General features: G+C 47.7%; 1 protein-coding gene across 2 annotated transcripts in view; it reads right to left on the bottom strand.

Moving 5' to 3' along the window:
* The window catches only part of LOC112116055 (inosine-uridine preferring nucleoside hydrolase-like), a 54102-nt gene that overhangs the window by 9010 nt on the left and 29956 nt on the right, over positions 1-15136 (bottom strand). For both annotated transcript variants that reach the window (XR_002908881.1, XR_002908882.1), the window contains exon 8: positions 668-764. The gene's annotated coding sequence lies outside the window, so the exon portion shown is untranslated. The remainder of the gene's footprint in view (positions 1-667; positions 765-15136) is intronic.

Here is a 15136-nt window from a genome sequence, read left to right as displayed (position 1 = left end):
ATATACACACACATAAATAAGATAAGCACCTGCATATATCTGCACAGTGAACTGCATAACTCCCACCATCATTCTCTTGGGTTTATGTAGTTCACTGTATGATCATAAGCTGATGTGTTTGAAGAAGAGAGGTGGATGAACTCCCCTTCCAGAAAAAGAGGGAAAAAATTAAGCGTATAAGGAAAAAATGACAAAGTAGTTCTAGAGAACAATATGAGAGAGTTCCAAGCTATATGAATGACTTTGGAGACTGGATCACGCACACAGGATTAGTGATCACAGAAGCGGAGAGCAGTGTCAAGTAACTGAAAGGGGTCCCAGAATCTGAAATTAGGAAGTGGCATAATCATGCCCAAACACGTGGAAACTTTTCCGCATACTTTGGTAAGATAGTGAGATGTGGGACACTAGCTCCACAAACAGCACTAAGAACACAGAACTAGACAAACACAGCTAAATAAAAGTGGCTCTAACATCATTCATTCATAGGTTAATGTTACAGAAAAAGGAATTCAGTCTCCCCCATCCTCCCAAAAACCAGAACATTCAGCCTGAAGGGTGACTATCTCCAAGGCATAGAGAGCTCCCCTCCTTTTGCTCCCTCTTTTATGCCAAGAAAATTAAGTTACATATTACATCACAAATAACTGAAAAAAAGCTTACTAACCTTAAAGGTCTGCCTCTTCATTTTTAATTTTTTTTATATCTAGGCTGAAAACCAGGCACATGGTGTGATTGGCTTTGTAGGTTGGACTAGAGATGACCTGTAAAAGTTTTAAGAAGGCAAGTGAGGAGACACATTTTTGGGCTTTTGCATCTGTGGACTTGTCAATATGCATATTAAAATATCCTAAGACAACAAGTCTGGAGTGTTTCACCACCATCGCCAACAAGGTATCAGTGAGCTCCATCACATACAGATGCCATTATGTTCTAGAGTTAGATGCACCAGGGAAACATATGGTAGAGCATAATTTTATCATACCCTAGAAGCAATGGTCTAGGGGGTTCAGATGCAGGACCAGTGGCTCCTTTAGAAAACTACATCTTCTATGCCTGTTTTCTTTGCTCTCTCTCCCCACCACCATATCATGTAGCTCTCATACCCTAGTGCTTTAAAGGACACATATGCATTGGAGGGAAGAGAAGGTTACTCATCCTGTGCTGTAACTGAGGTTCTTTGAGATGTGTATCCTTATGAGTGCTCCACTTTAGATGTGTCTGCATCCCTGCGCCTAGCATCAGAGATTTTTGGTAGCAGTGCTCATTTGGCCCACAAATGCGCTCTCCCCGTCTCATGCTGTGTTCAGCAGCTATATAGCGCTGTGTGGCCAAACCACCCTCAGTTCCTTCTCTACCACAGAGTCCATGTCTGAAACGCCGAAGTAGTTGGGAGGAGGGTGGGTAGTGAAGCACCCATAGAGACAGACATCTCAAAGAACCTCAGTTACTGCACAGGATGAGTAATCTTCCCTTCTTCTTCAAGTAGTGTCCCTATGGGTGCTCCACTTTCAGTGACTGTAGAGCAGTGCCTCTCACTGGAAGGATGGGGCTGCGGAGTTGGATTTGTTAGTGATGTTAAAACAGTCAATCCTAATAGAGCATCGGATGATGAGTCCCGCACAATGGTGTAGTGCTCCATGAATGTGTGAGCAGAGCCCAAGTCGCTGCTTTACAAATGTCTGTGATTGGTACATTGCCCAGGAAAGCTATAGAGGTGGAAAGCGATCTTGTTGAGTGTGTTCGAGTCCCTGGTGGGGGTTGCAAATTATGCTGATGATAGCAAAGGTTAATACAACCGGAAATCCACATTTCAAAAGTCATTGTTTTGTATGGCTGATCCCGTCAATCTCTCTGCAATAGAAAGGAATAATCTTGGTGACTTTCTGAAGGGTTTGGTCCTTTTGAGATAGAAGGCTAACACCCTTCTAATGTCTAGTGTGTGAAACATGGCCTCCCTTTTATTCCCATGCGGTCTAGGGAAGAATGATGAAAGACGCATAGGCTGATTCATGTGGAATGACAAAGGTATTTTAGGTAGGAACTTTGGATGTGGTCTTAACAGGATTTTATCTTTGAAGAAAATAGTGAAAGGGGGTTCACCATGAGAGCACCTATGTCCCCCACTCTTCAAGCGTGAAAGGGAGTTTTCATAGACAGATGTATGAGTGAGCAAGTCGCCCTGGTCTCTAACAGAGGACCAGTGAGGCATTGTAGCACTAGGTTACTGTCCAAAGATGGAGTGGGATCTTATACTTCGGGGTAGAGGTTTCGAATACCTCTGAGAAATCTTTTTGTTATAAGATGGGTGAATACTGAATGTCCATCAATCTTGTGGTGGAAGGCCATAAGGGACGTGAGATGTACTCTAACTGAACTTGAGGATAGTCCTGATTTTTTTAGATCTAGGATGTAGTCCAGTACCAGTGGCAAGGGAGAGGTTGCAGCTGTGGCGTGTCTATTGTCGCACGAGGTCTGGAATCTCTTCCATTTGTGCAGGTAAGTATATCGCATAGTTGATCTTCTGCTATTTAATAGTATCTCCTTTACATCTTCAGAACAGGTCATTTTGATATTCTGGAACCACTGAGGAGCCATGCTTTCACATGGAGAATCTTAAGGTTCGGATGGTGCACCTGGCCTGCATCTGAGACAGGAGATGTGGAACTGGGTGGAGTGTGACTGGTGGGCATACCACCATCCGTAAGAGGTAAGGGAACCGTGTTTGTCTGGGTCATGTTGGGGTTATCAAGATGGCGCTGGCTTTTTCTTCTTTTATTTTGTGTATTACTTTGTGTATTAATGGGATCGGCAGAAAGGCGTATACCAGATGTGCGTCCCATTTGATAAGAAAGGCTTCCCCCCAGCGATCAATGACCCAGTCCTGCTCTTGAGCAGAACTGTGGACCTTGCTGTTCCTGATCATAGCAAAAAGATCTATGGCTTGGGAATCCCCAATATCTGAATATTTTGTGTAGGACCATGGTGTCTATTTCCCATTTGTGTTTCTGTGAGAATTTCCTGCTTAGTGCATCTGCTGTGGTGTTTTGACATCCTGGTAGGCAAGTAACTGAGATGTTGACCCTATGGTGAATGCACCAATTCCATCATTTCAGAGCTTCGGCACACAGGGATAGTGACCTTGCTCCTCCTTGTTAGTTTATGTAAAGCACACAAGTGATGTTATCTGTCATTATGTTCTTGTTTCTGATTAGCATTGAAAAGTGTGAACATGCATTCCGGACTGCTCATAGCTCCAGTAGATTGATGTGTAACATCGACTCTGAAGGGGACCACTTGCCCTGTACTCTGTAGTCCTGCAAGTGTGTTCCCCAACCCAACAGAGATGCATCCATTGTCAGTATTAGTGATGGTGGTGGTTGTGAGAAAGGAACTCCAGCACACACATTGTGGGGCTTTGTCTACCAGTCTAGTGAGCTTTTGACTGTGACTGACACTGAGAGAGACTTGTTCAAGTTGTGTCTGTGTGGAACGTATATTGTCCTGAGCCACCCCGAAGGCAACACAAATATAATTTGGCATGTCTTACAACAAAGATGGTCGCTGCCGTATGTCCTAGTAGTTGTAAGCATGTTCTGGCTGATATCTGTGGACTGGTTTGTACTGTGGAAATCAAATTGACTAGGGTGGTAAATCTGTGTGTTGGTAAGGAGGCTTTGGTCTCCTCTGCACTGAGGTAGTCCCCAATGAATTCTAGGTGTTGTACAGGTGTCAAAGTTGATTTCTGAGTGTTTATTTGTAGGCCTAGTCGTAAGAAAAGAGCCACAGTCATAGATGATGTGTGGGACGGGGGCATGTGGGATCAAATGCCCCCCCTCCCCAAATTTTTCCTTGGCCTGTCGAGGGGGAGAGGGGCTCAGCCCCTATCCCTGGCAGTCTGGCTCAAGCAGGGAGCTGAAAAGGCGGGACCAACCACTTCTCATCCTGGCCACTCCGGGCACTACTCTGGGCAGCATGGCAGCTGCCTGCGAGAGCCCAGATGGTGAGGCAGCAGCAGCAGGCTACCCCGCTGCCCAGGCCTGGCTGCTGGGGACAATGGCCGAGCGAGTTGGAGTCCTCCCTGCACCCGTCATGTCTCGCTTGGCCTGTCCCCGACAGCCAGGCCCCAGGGGGAGGGAGAACCCGCCACTGCCTCCTCCCGAGCCAGGCTCTCGCTCAGGCAGCCGCCACACTGCCCAGAACAGCGACCTAGAGAGTCCCCATCCCACTCTCCGCCCGGGCCTGGCTGACGGGGACAGGGGCTGAACGTGCCGGGGGGAGGTGCATCGGGAGAAAGAGAGTGCCCCCTCCCGCAGGTAACTCTGGTGGGCAGGGAGAGTGCGGTGGCCCCGAGCTGGACACAGGGCAGGTGGGTCACTGGGCAGAGGAGAGACATGGGTCGGCCATGTGCCCCCCCCAGTATCCAATAGCTACTAATGTGCTGTCTCAAGAGGGGGCTTTGAGTAGGCAATTATCCAAGTATGGGAATATCATAATTCCTTGTTTTCAGAGGTGCACAGCCATCACCACAAGGACCTTGGAGAACACTAGGGGGGCCGCAGAAAGGCCAAACGGAAGTACTTTGTACTGATAGTGGTCCTGCCCCAGAGAAAATCTGAGGAATCTCCTGTGGGACGGATGTATGATAATATGAAAATATGCATTTTGGAAGTCGAGGACTGAGAACCAACCCCCCTGGTCCAGTGCTGGGATTATTGTTGCTAACGTGACTATCCTGAACTGTTGTACTTTCATGAATGTGTTGAGTTTTCTTAAGCTTAAGATGGGTATCCAACCATCGTTCTTTTTTTGAATTAGGTAATAGTTGGAATAAAAGCCCCGCCCACTGTGTTGGATCAGAACTGGTTCTACAGCACCAAAGTGTAGGAGGTAGTTTATTTCCTCCCATAAAAGGTGCTCATGAGAAAGGTAATTGAAGAGGGATGGGGAGGCAGGGCAGGTAGGAGGGAGGGATATAAACTGAATTGGGTACCCATTGTTTGCTAATTTCTAACATCCACTTGTCCGAGGTGATTCTATTCTACCCAATGTGGCAGAGTGTCAGACAGTTGCCAAATTGATGGACACTTTCTGGTGGTTGCAGCACATGGATCTGGGGGAGGCATCTCATGGCCTTGATCAAATTCTCAAAATTGTTGCTTTGAAGTGGATGCTTGGGATGTTGATGATTGAGATGGAGGTGGCCTACACTTTTTAGCCCGTCTCCTCCTTTGAGGGCCATATTGTCCCTGAGGAGGAACGTATGGAGTAGGCCTCAATCACTCTGAAGAATGGTATTTACCTGGCCTTCTCTTTTACACAGGCGTGTAGATACTTAAAGACTGAAGAATTGCCCTAGAGTCTCTTAAGGAATGGAACGATTCATACATCTTGTCCGCAAACAATTTGGATTCTTCAAAGGGAATATCCTGTATCTCTTTTGGAAACCCCGAGAGGTGGAGCCATGACACCCTTCACATGACCACAGCTGTAGAAATGGATCATGCAGCTACATCAGCTGCATCCAAGGAAGCTTGTAAAGTTGTCCTAGCCAGAAGGTGAACCTCAGAGATAATTGCCTGGAATTGTTCTTTTTTGTCATCAGGAATGTAATCAAATTCATTCAGCTTTGAATAGTTGGTATGATTATATTTGGACATCAGGGCTTCATGATTGGCAATTCTAGAGTCAGTGATGAGTAGGCTTTGCATCCAAATAGGCCTAAATGCTTCAATTCTTTATCATTTGGGGTAGTTTTAGTATGGTATTGTCTGCCCTGCTCATTCACAGCTTCAACCATTAAACAATTCAGGGAAGGGTGCAAGAACAAGAAATCCATGCCCTTAGAGGGGACACAGTACATTTTGTCCGCTCTTTTACAGGTGGGTAGTATTATGGCAGGTGTCTGCCAGATGGCCTTAGCTGGGTCCATTTATGGGAGTGCAATTTTAGATGAGGTTGATGTATGTTTCTAGAATATCCAGCAATTTATGTTGAGACTCTCTAACTTCTTCGAGTGGTATTTGTAGTGTCTGCAATTCTCTTGAATAGTTCCTGAAATTGTTTAAAATCATCAGCTGTTGTCAGGGGAGGACAAGGAGATAAGAGAATAAGAAGGAGAATATATTATTACCCTTATATAAATCGATGGTACGCCCACATCTTGAATACTGCGCACAGATGTGGTCTCCTCATCTCAAAAAAGATGTCCCAGCCAGGGCTTTGTCAAGCCTAGCCTTAAAAACTTCTAAGGATGGAGATTCCACCACCTCCCTAGGTAACCCATTCCAGTGCTTCACCACCCTCCTAGTGAAATAGGAGTTGATGGAGACAGCACCTATACCGGGCCCCAGTAGGATAGAGGATGGCACTAGGGGGACTATAAGGGAAAATAGAGAGACACAAGAGGTACGACTACAGGGGACAGGGGATAGATTTGTACAGAGTACTGTCACCAGGCAAAGGCAGGTTTATGTGATTGGAGACTCCTTGCTGAGGAGGTTGGACAGGCCTGTGACCAGAGCGGACCCTGAAAACAGAAGGGTGTGCTGTCTGCCGGGCGCTAAGATAAGGGATGTGGACCTGCGGTTGAAAAGGATCCTAAAAGGAGCGGGTAAGAACCCTTTAATCATCCTTCACGTAGGAACGAATGACACGGCTAGGTTCTCGCTAGAGAGAATAAAGGGAGATTATGGCAGGCTGGGGAAGACGCTTAAGGAAGTAGAGGCTCAGATTATCTTTAGTGGGATTCTGCCTGTTCCAAGAGAAGGACAGCAAAGGGCCGACAGAATTCTGAGGATAAATAGCTGGCTAAGGGAGTGGTGTTATAAGGAGGGCTTTGGGATGTATGGCCACTGGGAGGCTTTCGGGGACAGACAGCTGTTCTCACGGGATGGACTTCACCTGAGTAGGGAAGGGAATAGACTTCTGGGAGGGAGGCTGGCTCATCTCATCAAAAGGGCTTTAAACTAGGAACTTGGGGGAGACGGTTGGGAGATGTTCAGGTAATCTCCACGCCAGATTCCAACATAGAAAAGGAGTGTGAGGAGATAAGCACAGACATAGATAGAGGTAGGGAATTGGACATAAGAAAGAGGGGGCAGATGGACAGCATGGGGTCCGTTCCAAATCGCATAACTAATGGGAGAAAGGATAGACAGCATACGGTAAGATGTTTATACACCAATGCGAGAAGCCTAGGTAACAAAATGGAGGAATTGGAGCTCCTGGTCCAAGAAATGAAACCTGATATCGTGGGAATAACCGAAACGTGGTGGAACGGTAATCATGACTGGAGTACAGGTATGGAAGGGTATGTGCTGTTTAGGAATGACCGGAAAAAAGGTAAAGGTGGGGGAGTGGCGTTATATGTCAATAATGAGATAAAATGTAAAGAAATAATAAGTGATGGGATGGATAAGACAGAATCTGTATGGGCAATAATTACACTGCATAAAAGAACTACTAGAGCCTCCCCTGAGATAGTGCTTGGGGTATGCTATAGACCGCCGGGATCTAGCCTGGAGGCGGACAAAGAACTACTTAATGTTTTTAGGGAAGTAAAAACTGATAAGAACTGTGTCATCATGGGGGATTTTAACTTCCCAGATATAGATTGGGTAACAAATGCTAGTAACAATAATAGGGCTCAGATGTTCTTAGACGTACTAGCAGATGAATTCCTTCATCAAGTAGTAAGTGAACCGACGAGGGGGGATGCCATTTTAGATTTAGTGCTGGTGAGTAGTGAGGACCTCGTTGAAGAAATGGTTGTAGGGGACAACCTTGGCTCGAGTGACCATGAGCTAATTCGGTTTAAACTTAATGGAAGGATTAACAGAAATGATACTGTAACTAAGGTTTACAATTTCAAAAAGGCCAACTTTAATAAATTAAGGCAACTACTTAGGGAAGTGGATTGGGCTAACATACTTAGGGATCTAAAGGCAGATGACGCCTGGGATTATTTCAAGCAGAAGTTGCATGAGATGTCTGAGGCCTGTATCCCGAGAAAGGGAAAACGATTAGTGGGCAGGACATTTAGACCTAGCTGGATGAGCGGGAGTCTCAAAGGGGCGATTAAGAAAAAACAGAAAGCGTACAGAGAATGGAAGAAGGGAGGGATCAGCAAGGAAACCTACCTTAGTGAGTTTAGAGCATGTAGGGATGCGGTGAGAAAGGCCAAAAGCCGTGTAGAGTTGGACCTTGCGAGGGGAATTAAATCCAATAGTAAGAGGTTTTATAGCCATATAAATAGGAAGAAAACAAAGAAAGAGGAAGTGGGACCGCTGAAGAATGTGGATGGAGTGGAAATTAACAGTAATCTAGGCATGGCACAATATCTAAATGAATATTTTGCTTCGGTCTTTAATAAGGCTAATGAAGGGTTTAGGAATAGAGGGAGTAGGACAGAGGGGAATAGAGGAGGGGGGATAGACATTACAGTATCAGAGGTGGAAGCCAAACTTGACCAGCTAAACGAGACTAAATCGGGCGGACCGGATGATCTTCATCCTAGAATACTGAAGGAACTGGCGCGAGAAATTGCGAGCCCCTTGGCGACAATTTTTAATGAATCTGTAAACTCGGGGGTGGTACCGTTGGACTGGAGAATAGCTAATGTGGTTCCTATTTTCAAGAAGGGGAAAAAAAGTGACCCGGGTAACTACAGGCCTGTTAGTTTAACTTCTGTAGTATGTAAGGTCTTGGAAAAAATTTTGAAGGAGAAAGTAGTTAAGGGCCTTGAGGTGAATGGCAATTGGGACAAATTACAACATGGGTTTACGAAAGGCAGGTCGTGCCAAACCAACCTGATCTCCTTCTTTGAGAAAGTAACAGACCTTCTAGATAAAGGAAATGCGGTGGATCTAATATACCTCGATTTTAGTAAAGCGTTTGATACGGTTCCGCATGAGGAATTATTGGTTAAATTGAATAAGATGGGGATCGATGGGAAAATCCAGAGGTGGATAAGGAACTGGTTAAAGGGGAGACTGCAGAGGGTAGTACTGAAAGGTGAACTGTCAGATTGGAGGGAGGTCACCAGTGGGGTTCCTCAAGGTTCGGTTCTGGGTCCGATTTTATTTAATCTATTCGTTACTGACCTCGGAACCAAATGTAGAAGTGGGCTGATTAAGTTTGCGGATGACACAAAGTTGGGAGGCGTTGCCAACTCGGAGAAGGATCGGGATATTCTGCAGGGAGACTTGGATGACCTTGTAAATTGGAGTATTAGTAATAGGATGAGATTTAATAGTGAGAAGTGTAAGGTGATGCATTTAGGGATGACTAATAAGAATTTCAGTTATAAGCTAGGGACGCATAGGTTAGAAGTGACTGAGGAGGAGAAGGACCTCGGAGTCCTGGTTGATCGCAGGATGACTATGAGTCGGCAATGCGACGTGGCTGCAAAAAAAGCTAATGCGATCTTGGGATGCATAAGGCGAGGTATTTCTAGTAGGGACAGGGAGGTGCTGCTTCCGTTATACAAGGCGCTGGTGAGACCTCACTTGGAGTACTGTGTGCAGTTCTGGTCTCCTATGTTTAAAAGGGATGAACTGAAACTGGAACGGGTACAGAGAAGGGCAACTAGGATGATCCGAGGAATGGAAAACCTTTCCTATGAAAGGAGACTCGAGGAGCTTGGTTTGTTTAGCCTAACCAAAAGAAGGCTGAGGGGGGATATGATTGCTCTCTTCAAATATATCAAAGGGATAAATACCAGGGAGGGGGAGGAATTATTTCAGCTCAGTGCTAATGTGGACACGAGAACTAATGGATATAAACTGGCCGTGGGGAAATTTAGGCTTGAAATTAGACGAAGGTTTCTAACCGTCAGAGGGGTGAAATTTTGGAACAGCCTTCCGAGGGAAACGGTGGGGGCGAAAGACCTCTCTGGCTTCAAGATTAGGCTAGATAAGTTTATGGAGGGAATGGTTTGATGGGATTACATGATTCTAATCAATTAGGCAATAACGGCCATCGCTGGTAAAATGAGGGTCTGGCTAGAGATTCTTGCCTGTATGCTCGGGGTTCTGCTGATCGCCATATTTGGGGTCGGGAAGGAATTTTCCTCCAGGGTGGATTGGCAGTGGCCCTGGAGGTTTTTCGCCTTCCTCCGCAGCATAGGGCAGGGGTCGCAAGCTGGAAGATTCTCTGCGACTTGAAGTCTTTAGATCACGATCTGGAGACTTCAACAGCAGAGCTAAGGGAAAGTGGGGGGGTCAGCTTTTGTGGCCTGCATCACGCAGGGGGTCAGACTAGATGACCATATTGGTCCCTTCTGACCTTAAAGTCTATGAGTCTATGAGTCTATGAGTTTTTCCTAATATCCAACCTAGGCCTCCCCCACTGCAACTTGAGACCATTGCCCCTTGTTCTGTCATCTGCCACCACTGAGAACAGCCTAGCTCCATTCTCTTTGGACCCCCCCTTCAGGTAGTTGCTATCAAATCCCCCTTTACTCTTCTCTTCTGCAGACTAAATAAGCCCAATTCCCTCACCCTCTCCTCATAAGTCATGTGCCCCATCCTGGCCCCCTAATAATTTTAGTTGCCCTCCGCTGGACTCTCTCCAATTTGTCCACATCCTTTCCTGTAGTGGGGGGTCCAAAACGGGACACAATACTCCAGATGTGGTCTCACCAGTGCCGAATAGAGGGGAATCATCACTTCCCTCGAGCTGCTGGCAATGCTCCTACTAATGCAGCCCAATATGCCGTTAGCCTTCTTGGCAACAAGGGCACACTGTTGACTCATATCCACTTCTCGTCCACTGTAATCCCCAGGTCCTTTTCTGCAGAACTGCTGCTTAGCCAGTCAGTCTCCAGCCTGTAGCGGAGCATGGGATTCTTCCATCCTAAGTGCAGGACTCTGCCCTTGTCCTTGTTGAACCTCATCAGATTTCTTTTGGCCCAATCCTCCAATTTGTCTAGGTCACTCTGGAACCTATCCCTACCCTCCAGCGTATCTACCTCTCCCCACAGCTTAGTGTCATCCATGAACTTTCTGAGGGTACAATCCATCCCATCATCCAAATCATTAACAAAGATGTTGAACTTAAAACCGGCCCCAGGACAAACCCCTGGGGCACTCTGCTTGATACTAGCTGCCAACTAAACATCAAGCCGTTGATCACTACCCACTGAGCGCGATGATCTAGCCAGCTTTCTATCCACCTTATAGTCCATTCATCAAATCCATACTTTTTTAGCTTGCTGGCAAGAATATTGTGGGAGACTGTATCAAAAGCTTTGCAAAAGTCAAGATATATCACGTCCACCGCCTTCCCCATATCCATAGAGCCAGTTATCTCATCATAGAAGGCAATCAGGTTGGTCAGGTATGAGTTGCCCTTGGTGAATCCATGTTGACTGTTCCTGATCACCTTCCTCTCCTCCAAGTGCTTCAAAATGGATTCCTTGTGGACCTTCTCCATGATTTTTCCAGGGATTGAAGTGAGGCTGATGGGTCTGTATTTCCCTGGATTCTTCTTTTTCCCTTTTTTAAAGATGGGCACTATATTTGCCTTTTTCCAAACGTCCAGGACCTCTCCTGATCCCCATGAGTTTTCAAAGATAATGGCCAATGGCTCTGCAATCACATCAGCCAACTCCCTCAGGACCATCGGATGCATTAGATCCAGCCCCATGGACTTGTGCACATCTAGCTTTTCTAAATAGTCCTTAACCTGTTCTTTCACCACTGAGGGCTGCTCACCTCCTCCCCATACTCTGCTGCCCAGTGCAGCAGTCTGGGAGCTGACCTTGTCTGTGAAGACCGAGGCAAAAACAGCATTGAGTACTTCAGCTTTTCCCACATCATCTGTCACTAGGTTGCCTCCCCCATTCAGTAAGGGGCTCACACTTTCCCTGACCACCTTCTTGTTGCTAACATACCTGTAGAAACCCTTCTTGTTACCCTTCACATCCCTTGCTAGCTGCAACTCCAATTGTGCTTTGGCCTTCTTGATTACACCCCTGCATGCTCAAGCAATATTTTTATACTCCTCCCTAGTCATCTGTCCAAGTTTCCACTTCTTGTAAGCTTCCTTTTTGTGTTTAAGCTCACCTAAGGGTATGTCTACACCCAGCCGCTAGTTCGGCGGCTGGGAATCGAAGTTCTGGGTTCGACTTATCGCGTCTTGTCTGGACGCGATAAGTCGAACCAGGAAATGATCGCCGTCGACTGCGGTACTCCAGCTAGACGAGAGGAGTACCGCGGCGTCGACGGGGGAGCCTGCCTGCCACGTGTGGACCGAGGTAAGTTCGAACTAAGGTACTTCGAACTTCAGCTACGTTATTCACGTAGCTGAAGTTGCGTACCTTAGTTTGAATTGGGGGGTAAGTGTAGACCAAGCCTAAGATTTCTCTGTTAAGCCAAGCTGGTTGCCTGCCATATCTGCTATTCTTTCTCCACATCGGGATGGCTTGGTTCCTGCACCCTCAATAAGGCTTCTTTAAAATAACAGTCAGCTCTCCTTGACTCCTTTCCTCCTCATATTAGCCTCCCAGGGGATCCTGCCCATCAGTTCCCTGAGGAGTCAAAGTATGCTTTTCTGAAGTCCAGGGTCCATATTCTGCTGCTCTCCTTTCTTCCTTTTGTCAAGATCCTGAACTCGACCATCTCTTGGTCACTGCTGCCCAGGTTGCCACCCACTTCTACTTCCCGTACCAATTCTTCCCTGTTTGTGAACAGCAGGTCAAGATGCGCACGACCGCTAGTTGGTTCCTCTAGCACTTGCACCAGGAAGTTGTTCCCAATACTCTCCAAAAACTTCCTGGATTGTCTGTGCACTGCTGTATTGCGCTCCCAGCATATGTCAGGGTGATTGAAGTCCCTCATGAGAACCAGGGCCTGTGATCTGGAAACTTTGTTAGTTGTCCAAAGAAAGCCTTGTATACCTCATCCCCCTGGTCTGGTGGTCGATAGCAGACGCCCATCACAACATCACCCGTGTTACTCTCACCTCTAAACTTAACCCAAAGACTCTCAACAGGCTTTTCTCAAGTTTCATACTGGAGCTCTGAGCAATCGAACTGCTCCCTTACATACAGTGCAGGGTATAGCCGGAGGATATTATGCTGAGCACCCAACGGTCTGAGGTCAGTCGCAACCAGGCCGGAAGGGACGCAGGTGGTTGAGGAAAGAGTAGGAAGGTGGATCGTGGAATGTGACTGGGGTGTCGTCCTCGAGCTCACCCTCAAAATGCCTCTTTCTGGCTTTCCTGGTTTCTTGAAGGGCCGGACTGAGTAGATGAATGGAAAGATGAGGGGTGTCATTGTTTAAACCCTTTGTCTCTGTCCTTTTTTCTACATGTGCTCAGCCAGGAAGTTCTGCAAGACCTAGGTAGAGGAGGCAGAGGACAGAAGGACTTCCTGGCCTGCTGAGGAGTATGAAGGCCCAGAGAGTGGAAGGTGGCACCGGAGTCTTTCAGACCATGCAGCCATGTGTCCATGAGCTCGGAGAAGAACCTAGTTCCCTCAAACGGGAGGTCCTGCAGAGTGGACTGCATCTCCTGGGATAACTCGGAGGTCTGCAACCAAGAGCTGCGCCTCATTACCACCACAGAGTCAACAACCTTGGCCGCTGAATTCATCATGTCCCACACCATCTGGAAGGCACCTTTTGCCAGCGCTGTGGCTTCCCTCCACTAAAGCGGCAAACTCCTGAGCTCGATCCTGTGTGAGGACTGCCTTGAATTTACCAAGGGAGTCCCACAGGTTAAAATTGCACCTGCCCAACAGGGCCTGGTGATTAGACATCCAAAATAGCAGGCTGGTCATTGAATAAATATTTCTGACAAATAAGTCCAGTCTCTTTGCGTCTTCTTTAGCATGCCACTTACCTGGCCCTCTCATTAACAGCAGACACAACCAATGACCCAGCTGGAGGTTGAGTATAAAGGTATTCAAATCCCTTTGCAGACGTAATACTTCTTTTCTGCCTTCTTAGAAGTGGGTGGAATAGAAGAGGGGGTCTGCCACAACGACTTTGCGATCTTAAGGATCCCTGGGTGGATGGGCAGTGCGATCTGGGCCGGGGTGGTGGAGGATATGAGGTTGAAAATGTCATCTGATTGCTCCGCCAATTCCTCAATTTCCAGATTTAAATTGGTAGCCAGCCTTTTAAGGAGGGCCTGGTGCTCCTTGAAGTCGTCGGGGGACTGGCAGGCTGGGAGGGGCCTGTCACCACTTTGTCTGGCGGTGAAGACAATTACACCGCAAGGGGAGGGGCAAGTTCCCCTTCCCTTTCTGGGGACGGCTCCGTAGGCATTGAAGCCTGCTGTGATTCCCCCACGTCGGATTCCGCATTGTGCTCTGACCCCAGTGCCAGCGGTGCCGTGGGTGGTTTGTCCGAGGTGGCCAGGGAGGAGTGGTGGGAGTACAGGACCGGCATCATCAGTATGCCCCAAGGATTCCAATAAGGCCATTGAGCAGGCCACTGTCCTTGCTGCCATGCCGCCTCCATGGATGCCGCACCGGTCTTGCGAGTCAGCGGTGATTCACGCTTTCTTGGCAAGGGGCTGAACTCCTGCTCCAAACCAGACCATTCCCCCTCCGGTGACCAGGGCAGAGCTGTGGAAGCCTGTGTCTACACACCAGTCTCTGACAAGGGTCAGTTGGCAGAAGGCAAGGATCGATGCCTGCCCAACGACCAGTGCCACGATGAGTGGCAGTCCTGCACTGGTGGAAGATCGTCTAGGCGATAGTGACCTGCTCCAGGGTGATCTCTGGCAGGAGGTTCACCGGTACCGCAAGTACAGGGACTGGTGCCTCAACTCCGGTGTTCCGTGCCTTATAGGAGAGCATGGTACCAGGTTCTTCTGGCCAGAGACTGGTGTTGCAGGGCCAGGGTCCTGGGTATTGGAGATAGGGACCTACCCCTATGGTTCAGGGATTGAGGGTGTTCCACTGCCCTTTGGGGAGGTCCCATGACTGACTTGCCCTTAGACGGTAGGGCCTTAGCCGAGTCCGGCACTTGGTGCATCTATGGTGTCGGACGGCCCACTAGATCTTTAGCCACCTGGGCTGCTTCGGGCAACGAAGGCCCAAGGAGGAGGTCCCCTGCTGCTCCCAGGAATCGGAGGCAGATCCCTGGCTGGGTGTGAGGGTCCGACCGGAGCGGTACTCCCTTGG

The sequence above is a fragment of the Terrapene carolina genome, unplaced genomic scaffold (assembly GCF_002925995.2).
Source record: "Terrapene carolina triunguis isolate 2854851 unplaced genomic scaffold, T_m_triunguis-2.0 Scaffold21, whole genome shotgun sequence".
NCBI classification, from domain to species: Eukaryota; Metazoa; Chordata; order Testudines; family Emydidae; genus Terrapene; species Terrapene triunguis.
The sequence above is the reverse complement of the archived record's forward strand: the minus strand, read 5'-3'. Positions and strand labels throughout refer to the sequence as shown.